Source organism: Manis javanica, chromosome 4, assembly GCF_040802235.1.
Source record: "Manis javanica isolate MJ-LG chromosome 4, MJ_LKY, whole genome shotgun sequence".
In the NCBI taxonomy this organism is placed as follows: Eukaryota; Metazoa; Chordata; class Mammalia; order Pholidota; family Manidae; genus Manis; species Manis javanica.
The window spans coordinates 105,991,292-106,002,042 of NC_133159.1; the positions used below are offsets into that span (position 1 = coordinate 105,991,292).

The 10,751-nt window shown below is 44.7% G+C and overlaps 1 protein-coding gene across 3 annotated transcripts in view; it reads right to left on the reverse strand.

Annotated features, from left to right (window-relative positions):
* PDZK1 (PDZ domain containing 1) overlaps window positions 1-10,093 on the reverse strand; it is a 43,061-nt gene extending 32,968 nt beyond the window's left edge. The window contains exon 1 of one of the 3 annotated variants that reach the window (XM_073234529.1): window positions 9,962-10,093. The gene's annotated coding sequence lies outside the window, so the exon portion shown is untranslated. Of the gene's footprint in view, window positions 1-509; window positions 613-9,961 lie in introns of those variants that run through there. The other 2 variants (XM_037021607.2, XM_037021608.1) reach the window with 2 other exon arrangements.
* Window positions 10,094-10,751: the final 658 nt, after the last annotated feature.

The window sequence follows — 10,751 nt, forward strand, 5'->3', positions numbered from 1 at the left end:
TCCACTGGTTTTTCCTCATTCCTTAGTGCTGTAACTTGACAAAAAGAGAAGAGATGACTGTTTTTAATAATCCAATGGGAAAATTAAATTAGGCTTTAAGGGCTGCTTCCAGAAGAAAATCTCAAGTACCCAAAGCTCTCGCACAGTGGGAAGTCCCTGTGAGTGCCTGTCTGGTGACCTGTGAAGTCAGTCGTCTCACTCTCTTTGGCTGCACATCAAACCCCCAGGCAATACTGGGAAAAGCTTTTTCTGAGGATCAGTTTCCCAGCTCCTGCACCAAGCAGACCCTAACCCGCAAGGGCCGGGGAGTGACAGGCAGAGAGAACCTCTGAGTGCACGATCCCTCCCCCCACCACTGCCCCCGCGGGCACTGGGTCCTCCCCTAGGGGGCCTGTTTTCTGCCCTGGGTAGCCAACTACCCCTTGGAAAAGGAAAAAGGGAAGGAAGGAAAGTGGTTCAGCCCCAGGTGGCCGGCACCCTCAGGCAGGGGACACAGAGGCAGTTCTTACCCGGGCCTGGGAGGAAGAGGTGCCACTCTGTTCACTCAGGAATCCGCTCTCTGCTGGTGAGCTCTAGTCTTGGAACTCACTGGACTTTGGACAAAGATTGATTTAAAAGTTGATATATTTAACAGGGACTTGTGGTCTGAATTCAAGTGACCTCTGTCCTGCTTCCTGCCAGCTGGTGGGCCCTGAGCTGGCAGACCTGAAAAGCCCTCCCTCTGACCCGCCTGCCCACCCAGCCGTGTAGGGCTGCTGCCTCCCCTCAGAGAAGAGGAGGGAGAGACAGAGGGAAAGAAAGCCAGGGAGGAGCCACCTCTAGGTGCCTTCCCCGCTTCTCCCTTGGGCAGATGCCTCTGGACACCCACCCAACAACCAGTGCCTCCACTGTACCCCATGGCGGGGGCACAACCTGGGCAGCCCCCACCCAGCAGAAGGCCACAGATCCCAGTAATGGGGTGAAACCCCTCCTGTGCCCACCCTCTCCCCCTCCACCCTGGGAGTTCTTAATCACGGGCTCCCTAGTTCAGCCCACAAAGCCCCTGCTCTTACTTCCCAGGCCCCCTTCCTCTTCTTACACTCTCTCTCTCCTTTTTAACTCCCTCCCTCACCTGAGGGTCTTCTGTTTATTTCCCAATCTACTGACAATTGCCCTCCCCTTCCAGATGCTCAAAGCCTCTCAGGCAAGCCCAGTGGTGAAGGCGGAAGGCATTTCTGCGAGCTTGTGCCCACACTGCCTCAGCAGCGGGCGGGCAGTGCCCTGTGCTGGACCCCTCGCTGGGGAAGGAGCTGATGTCTATCAGCAGCACCCACACAGGCAACCTGTGGCTTCTCCCTGACCTGCAGAAATGAGGACAGAAGATTGCTCCAGGCAGCATGGCAATGCAAACCACAGGCTGAGGACAGGGCAGCCTCGTGCTCCTCCACCCACACTGGAAGGGTCACTTGTCTTACCAGGGCCTTAGCTGCCCCAACAAAGGCATGACCCTCAGAGGGAAAATGTCGAAAATGACAAACATCTGAGGAGCTGACTCAAGCCAGGTCATCTCCACATTGACACTAAGTGCCCTGGGCCTCCTGTGCATCTTCCAAAGTGGAAGCGTAGAAGGGGAAAATCTGGATTCAAGATCAGAACACCTGGGTTCAAATTCTGACTCTGCAGTACCCAGGTGTTTGATCTGGAGTAATTCACTTTTAACTCCTAGTTGCACTTACCTTTATCCTCTGTAAATAGTTGGTATTATATTGTCTTTAGAAATTTCTTTTTTTACATTGAATTAAAATAGCTCTCACCTCTGCACATAAATCCTAACTGTTCCCTCTGGAACTACACTAAATCTATTCTTTACAGTATTCTACAAAGCAGCTTTTCAAATATTTAAAGGCAGTTATATCCCCCATAAGCCTTTTCTATGGGACTCAATGAATGCTTCTTATTCCATAAAGTGTTCTGCCTATTACATGACTTCAAGACCTCATCGTGATAACATCCAAAATATATAAAGAACTCATACACCTCAACACCAAAAAACAAATAACCCAATTAAAAAATGGGTGGAGAGCCTGAACAGACAGTTCTCCAAAGAAGAAATACAAATGGACAACAGGCACATGTAAAGATGCTCCACATCGCTAGTCATCAGAGAAATGCAAATCAAAACCACAGTGAGATATCACCTCACACCAGTTAGGATGGCCACTATCCAAAAGATGAGAAATAAGTGTTGGCAAAGATATGGAGAAAAGGGAACCCTCCTACACTGTTGTTGGGAATGCAAATTGGTGCAACCACTGTGGAAAACAGTAGAGGTTCCTCAGAAAACTAACAATAGAAATACCATATGACCCAGTAATTCTGCTTCTAGGAATTTATAAAACAAAATCCCTGATTCAAAAAGATATGCACCCCTATGTTTATTGCCACATTATTTACAATAGCCAAGATATGGAAACAACCAAAGTGTTCATCAATAGATGAATGGATAAAGAAGAGGTGGTACATATACACAATGGAATATTCAGCCATAGGAAAAAAAAAATCCTGCTATTTGCAATAAAATGGATGGGCCTAGAGTGTAATATGCTGAGTGAAATAAACCAGGCAGGGAAAGACAAATACCATATGATTTTACTTATTTGTGTAATATAAAAACAAAGCAAAACAGAATGAACAAAACAGCAGGAGACTTATAGACACTGAGAAGGGACTGGTGGTTACCATGGGGGAGGGGTTGGATTGCATGGGTGGAGAAGGTGATGGCATGAAGGGGCACAAAAATTCACAATCACAATATAAGTTGGTCACGGTGACGGTAGCACAGAATGGAGAATATAGTCAATGATTCTGTAACATCTTTCTATGTTGATGGACAGTAACCACACTAGAGGGAATGAGGATTTCATAATGTGGGTAACTGCTGAACCACTGTGTTGTACATTTGAAACCAACACAGATTATATATCAACAATACTTCAATAAAAAAAGTAAAAGAGACCTCATCCTGGACCCCACCCCAACTGTCAATGCCCCCCTTAAAATCAAGGGTCTAAAAGGAAACTTTAAGGTGAACGAATCATTGTGCATTTGTCTGCAATTACCAAATTTGTCAACCTGTATGCATAAAATAGGTGAATTATATTGCATGTAAAGAAAAACCTTAATTTTTAAATTAAGGAGCCTAAGTCAGTAAAATTTATTCTTGAAAGTTATAATATTTAAAAAGTTGTGTGACAAAAACAAAAATAAAAAGAAAGCCCTCATAGTGGAGCTTACACTTAGTCCCTAATCAAGAGACTTCTTAGACTTGCCCTTCATTCCAGCACAGATGGAACAAATAGCCACAAGACTTCAGACTGGAAATAGAAGAGGCCTTGAAATGCAGACAATATTGGTTCAAAATCCAATAGAAATGAGCAATTTTTAAAAATTACAAAACCCTTTCCCAGTGGAATGTTGAACTGAATGAAATTTGCCCTCATTAAAATTTGGATTTTAAAAAATCTTATGCCTCTAAGTGTTTCTGATCCGATTAATGCAAAGCAGAGTACATCATTTTACTTCTTACTTAGACCTAGACATCAATAGAAAGGAAGACAACATTATCTCTGATGTGCCTGGTAGGTCTTTATACCCATTATTCTGTTTAACCCTCATTATGACACTATGATGCTATTTCCATTTTATAGATTAGAAATTTTCAATTCCTCTGGTTATAATAAATATCCTGCCAAAGATCATCAGGCTCAGAAGGAGCCAATTTGTCTCCTTAGGTAGTGTTGACTCATCTCTACAAAAAGGCCTCCCACCATCCAGGGAAGGAATATGCTCTCCCCTAGAGGTATTCAAGCAGAGTCTGACAGTCATCCATGTCATGTTACAGAAGGATGTCCTTTATTGTTACAGAGACTGGAATAGAGGGTTTCTTGGGTCCCTTCCAACTCTAAGATTCTGTGATCCTTAACACCATGTGTCCTAAAGCAACTCTGCCTAATGTAAGGTTGAAGGCACTGGGGGGAGGGGGGAGCACGTCGACACTGATGACGTGCCAAAGTCCCTGGCTGCTGCCCCCTCCCAAGCTGAAAAATGTGCCTTGCGCTAGCCAATCCTTGCGCCGCTGTAAATCTATGCTCTGCCTCCACCTACCATCTTTAAAAACTCTCTGCCTGCCCTGCTGAGTGTGACTTCCCCGGCCTGTGTTTCAGACCGAGGAACATCACCCAGAGATTGCGTTCAAATAAACTGTCTGGCCTTTTGTTGCCTCTCATCGCCTGCTTATTTCGGCTAGAATTTATCTTACACCTATGAGGGTGTGTGGTTGTAAATCCTGGTTCACATGCAGAGGGCATGTAGATAAGAGTTATGAGCATGGGCTTTAGCATTCAAACAGACGCTGTATTGCAGTGAATCCTAAGTCTGCCATTCACAGTTTTGTATTTTTTTATTGTGAGCTCAAGTTTGTTTGGGCTTACATATCGTCGGGGACCCTTGGCAGCCTAGGGGAGGGTCTTCTTTCATTCTTATAAAGTAGCCCCTCTCCATACCCCTAGAATGAGGAGGAAAGTCACTAACAACCTGGGTCAATTTATGTTCCTTCCCTGCCTTAGTGTTTCTAGATCATGTGAATAATTAATGTCAGTTACAACCCCAACCCCTCTTAAAGGCAGATCTATGGCTGGGAATTTGCAGGAGAGAATTCTTTTTTCTTGCCAGATACCAAGCCAAGAATGATGGTTTCCATTATCCCTAATGAGTTTTTTCCTGCCTGTTTTTTCCAGAAATGTATCCCTTTTCATCATACTTAAATAGTATGTGTATTAATTATTTTCTGTGTCTCCCCAAATTCCCCACAACAGGGATTTCTATTTGTTTTGTACTGTATCCCAAGTGTCTGGAATATAAACTTGGCTTATAGCAAATTTTCAAAAACTGTGTTATTGAATGACTGAGTGAATAAATGAATCTCCTTTTGCCAGCAGGACTGGTTTTTAGCCCACCCCTTCACTTAGAAGGTAGCTTTCTTAAGGTCTCAGCTCTATGCAGGGCCTTAGTTCCCAGGCCTTATCTCCTGCCCCACAGTGACACTGTGAAAACAAACTGCTTGGTTACTGGTTTTCAGCTTTCTCTTCACTTCTGGAGGTTTCTTTCCTTTCTTCTAAGTTCAACTGGCTATTTGAAAAAAATGTTTGATATACTTTTTCACCCAGTATTTCTACAAACTTTTTAGAGGGAGGATTTTCAGATTATCTATCTGCCATGTTTCCAGAAATGGTTCTACTACTTTAGCAGTTAGTTTTACTCTCAAAGCTTCAGCTTCTTCTTCCATAGAATATAGGTAATACAACCTCATAGGATTTCTTGGAGACTTTGGTAAGAAGATACTTGTAGGTCACCCAGAACCTAGTAAATGTTCAGTATGTAACATTATTATTACTTTTTTTGCAAATTATGCTCCCTTAATTTATTGGTACACATTGTACAAAAGGTTTATGGAAATAAATAGGCTAGAAGTACACAGTGGGCAGCTCAGGAGATCGGGATGTTTGGGGCATGATGGATGTCATTCTTGCCCCCTTACAACAAAGCATTTTGTGCAACGGGTCAGAAACAGAAAATTAGAAAAAATTCCCAAATGCTTCCCAACACTTCTCCCACCATGTCACACAGAAAATGATAATAGCTATATAGTTCACCAGAGTAGACATATGAGGATTTTCAAGGAGACAGTGACCTAGCTAAGGATTTCAGCTGCCCTAGCCCTGCCTGGCCTACCCAAAGTTGGAAGGGATTGTTATCTTGGCATTGGCATATTTGGTCACCCTGATCAGGAATCTTTGATCTCTCTGCCTCAATTTTTTTTATTGTGATAAAACATATATCACATAAAATTTCCCATTTTAACTCTTTTTGAGTGTACATTTCAGAGGCATTCAGTACATTCCCACCTTGTTATGCAATCATACTGCCATCCATCTCCAGAACTTTTCATATTCCAAAACTGAAACTCCACACACATTAAACAACTGCCCATTTTCGCCTCCCCCAGGCCCTGAGAACCACCATCCAACTCTCTGTCTTTATGAATTTGACTACTTTATGGACCTCATGTAAGTGGAATCATACAGTATTTATCTTTTTGTGACTGGCTTATTTCACATAGCAAATGTCTTCAAAGTTCACCCATGTTTTGCATGTGTCGGAATTTCCTTCATTTTTAAGGCTGAATAATATTCCATGTATGTATATAGCCCATTTTATTTATCCATTCATCTGGTGATGAATTGGGTTACTTCTACCTTTTGGCTTTTGTGAATAAAGCTGCTGTGAACATGGCCAACTAATATCTGTTGAAGTGCCTACTTTCAATTCTTCTAGATGTACACACAGAAGTGGAACTGCTAGATCTTATGGTAACTTTATGTTTAATTTTCTTGAGGAAACACCGTGCTCTTTCCCACAGCATCTGTACCATTTCACATACCCACCAGCAAATGAACACAACTTCCAGTTTCTCCACATCTTCACCAACACCTGTTATTTTCTGTTTCTTTTTTTATAACAGTCACCCTAATGTGTGTGACATTATGATTTTGATCTGCAATTCCTAAAGATTAATGATGTTGAGCATCATTTCATGTGCTTATTGACATTTTATGTGTGTTCGTTGGAGAAATGTCTATTCAAGTCCTTTGCCAATTTTTTGATCAGGTCATTTGATTTTTTTATTGCTGAGTTATACCACCTCAATTTTTTTACTATGAAACAAAGACCCAGAAAGGTTAAGTGCTTGGCCAAAGCCACTCCAAGTTTATAGCAGAGCCATGGCTAAAACCTTGTACTTTTACTTCCAAGGCTGATGCCCCTTTCCATGACATCAGCCTGCCTGGGTCAATACAGGATACCAGCCTCTACTGGTCACATTTGAGATCTATCCCTGATATTCCCAAATTTTTACTCCAACTTCAGATCTGCTTCTCCCAGTAATATTTTGTCTTCTTAGTAGCTCATTAACTGACTCAGAGCCTGGCATTTTAAGTTCCTGTGGTTTTCTGTCCCTGTCCTGAGTAATTGTTTATGATAGCCTCCCCTTTTACCCCCCAGGTTACTCTGGCCTCATCCACCACCTGAAGAAGCAGTCTGTGTAGTCTGCATACCTTTGGAGGAATTCATTAGGCCAGGGTCCAGATGCAGAACTGAGATAAATGTTTTACAGCAGTGCAAGGTAATGGGTGAGAGGCAAGGCAAAGGCACTCTCCTCAGCTGCATCGCCCACTGTGGCTCCACATGACTGCTGATCTGCAGCTACTGGATGGCGGATCAGAAGAGGCCTGAGACCCAGAGGCCCAGGAGAACTGTGAATCATTAACATTTGCAAGCTGGCTGCAAAGGATGCTTTAGCAGTCATTCCCTCCCTCCTCCTTTTTCCAGCTGAAGGGTCAAAATACACAATATTTTTCCACCAAAAGAAAAATCAAGGTGCAGAGCAAGAATAGACCATGCCCTGGGTTCCTGCATGCACCAAAGTCTAGGTACTCCTCAAGAATGGATCACGGTCTCCACCTGACTCTTTCTGAGACAGAAACAAAGGATCAGTGGCCTTTGGAAAATTTGGTCCAGTCCTAAAGGGTCAGCTTCTCAGGGGTCCCAGAGAGACAAGCCTGGGAATGTGCCAAGGATCTCAAGGCCTCGGCCTCAGCCTGACTCCATGCCTCACGGAGAGAATGGGGACCATTCCATCCAGGGGTGATAGGCCAGTGAGACAGAATCAAGGCCAGAAGCAGCCTAGGGCCCACGTCTGTGGCATGATTCAGAAGACACCCCTGCCTCAAAGCATTGCCTCCCTCAGGATGGTCCTAGTACCACCCTAACAAGCCAGTTTGGAGAGCAAACTGATCCATGTGCATTATTTCTCCCCATTGCTTAGAATTCTAACATGCCAGGTAAAAAAAGAGCAATGCTTGCCTTTATTATCCATGGAAGAAGGCATTTTTCTCTTCTCAGAAGCTCAAGTCAGGAAGAGGACGGTTCCATTTGATCTGCCTTAATGAGGGGTGCAGCCTCTGTGCCCCCAGCCAACTTCTAAGTAGTACCTGCAAGCACACTCCCAGGAATGTTTCCTTTGCTAAACACTATCTTTTCCTTTCTCCTAGATCAGACTGGAAATATCCTGGAGGATAAAATGTTAAGTCCCTGATTCAAGGGATTAGACATCAGGAAGGCCTGGGATTCCTGGTGGCTGCGGTAGGCTGAGGATGTACTGACATCACAAAGTATGGGAGGCCAGTTTCCTCAACTCCTTTGGCCAAAGGCAGGGCTTGTGAGGAGCCTTAGGAGTTCAGCACAAGGATTCTCCTGGCTGTAGCTTGTAGGGCAACTCTCAGGAGGCAATAAGCAGAGGCGTTTGGGGATCTGCAGCTACAGGGCACATGCTGTGTGACTTCGGCCTGCAGGAGACAGCATGGCCCTGAGCTGCAGAGAGGAATCTTCTTATTTGTTCACACAGCACAGGGTGGCTTTGTGGTGGTGGGTGGTGGTGGTGAGGGGCATCACAGACAGAGCTGTGACTGCAGCCACCTCTGCCATCAGGCTGGTGTGTCCTGGAGAAACTCAAGTTGTCCCCATACAAATCAGTGAGTGGAGCAGGTGGCAGTGTCGGGGCTGCTGAGCCAGGAGTCCTGGAGGCCTGGTCTCCTATCAGCAGGAGACCTGGCTGTGAAGGAACCTGTGTCCTCTATGACCAAGGAGGGACAAGGCAGACTCTCCAGCATGCCACAGTGACTTGGGCACACAGATCTTCTCTGCCTTCTATTTAAAAAGACAGAATTCAAGGTCAATGTTCCTGGTGAGCCACCATTTACTACAGACTGGAAATCATAACTGAAACTAACAGAGGTGCCCCCAGGGCCTGCCCTGCCATCTTGCTGCCCAAAGCCCTGGCGCTCTCCGCCCCCCACCCTTGTCTTACAGTAAAATAGCCCTGACTCCCTCCTCATATGCTGTACCAAGGACTCTGGGCAAAAGGTCAGCAGGGACAGTGGCTGGGGGTGGGGACTGAAATGCCTACACAGCTTTACTCTAAGTGCCCTCTGGCCCTGGGGTTTGGTTTCCTTCCAGAAAACTGTTAGCTGTGCCAAAGGGGTCAGTTCTTCCTTCTCCAGGGGAGACACGGGGTCTCCTACCAGGCCCCTGCGGCCAGGAGGGGCTGAGGCCAAAGCAGAGAAAGGTAGTAGATCCCTCTTTTCTGTCAGGTCTGATGGGCTTCCTCACAGTCACTCAGGTTGCTGACAATCACACCAGTCACAAAGCAGGTGTGAGCTCAAAATCAGACCAAGGATCAGAGGTGTGTTCTCCAACCAATGCTTCACAAATTCACACACAGTAAGAGCCACGCGTGGATGCAGCCAAGTGAGCTTCAAGAGGAAAGGTGATGGAGCGACAAGATGTTCTCTCTATACACAGACATGGCCTCTGGCATCTTCATTGCCTAAAAGGCTAATATTGTCAAGTGAAATGTGGAAATCAGTCACAAAACCTAAAGTGATCTTTGGCTGCAGTGAATAGACAAGATGTGGACTACGCTGAGGCAGGTGGCAGTTCTGAGGCCCGTACACACTTGACAAGGGAACCTGACAAACTAGACTGTTCAGAGGGAAGTGACAAGGATGGAGGAAATACAGAGACTGTGCTAGAAGGCATAGCTGAAGAGGCTGGGGATATTTAGCCCAGAAAGGAGAAATGTTAGCTGAAATGATTAACTTTGTTCAGGGTTTGATGGACTTCACCATAGGAAAAAAAAAACTAGGTAATAACAGCCAACATTCACTGAGTACTTACTATGTACCAAATGCCATGCTAATTATTTTATGTACATTTTCTCATTTAATCTAAACATGTCTATGATGTAAGTGCTATTATTATTCCTGTTCTACAGATGAGGAAAACTCAGAAAAGTTGAGTGACTTACCCAAAGTCACATAATAATGGTGGAGTCAGGAGATGATTCCTCTGCCTGTGACTTAATCACCAACCAGAGACACATTCTGTGTGAAGCCCTCAGCAGAATCAGGAGCAATGGTTGGATGTTAAAGGGAGGCACGTCTGAAAGCAACATGAGAGAGAATTTTTAAACTGGAGGCGTTCAACAAAGAATATTGAGTGGGTGTTTTGGGTGGTAATGAGCTACACACTCCTAGAGAGGTGAAAGCAGAGGGTGCAAGAGGCATTGAAGAGAACCATCTGCAAGGAGCATTACAAGAGCAGCACCTGGGAACTTGTTAGGAGTACAGATTCTTGCACCCCACTGCAAGCCTGCTGAATCAGAAACTGTGGCTGGGCCCAGCCATCAGTATTTCAACAATCACCTGGTGATTCTGATCCATGCTCAAGTCTGAGAATCACTGGCATAGAAGTGTCTGCATCCTGCCAGATAACTTCTTTAGGCCCTTCCATTTCTGAGGTCCCACAATTCTACAGAGGTAAGATTTAAGCTATGATTTAACATTTAACCAGATTTTCTTTCAATGTTGAGCACTTACTAGTAATATCTTGAAAACAATGTATCAGTTGCTAAACTTTGTACTTAGATTCAGGTACCTTAGATATCCAAAAGCTAACAGGATAGCCATTTGAAGGCTGTGGGCAAGGGGCTGCTCCTCCAGTGCCCCTACCAGGAGACAGCCTACCTTCCAGCCACACCAGTTGCCTCATCGGTTTCCAAACAAGCCTAGTATGTCCCTACACCTTGTGCGTTCATA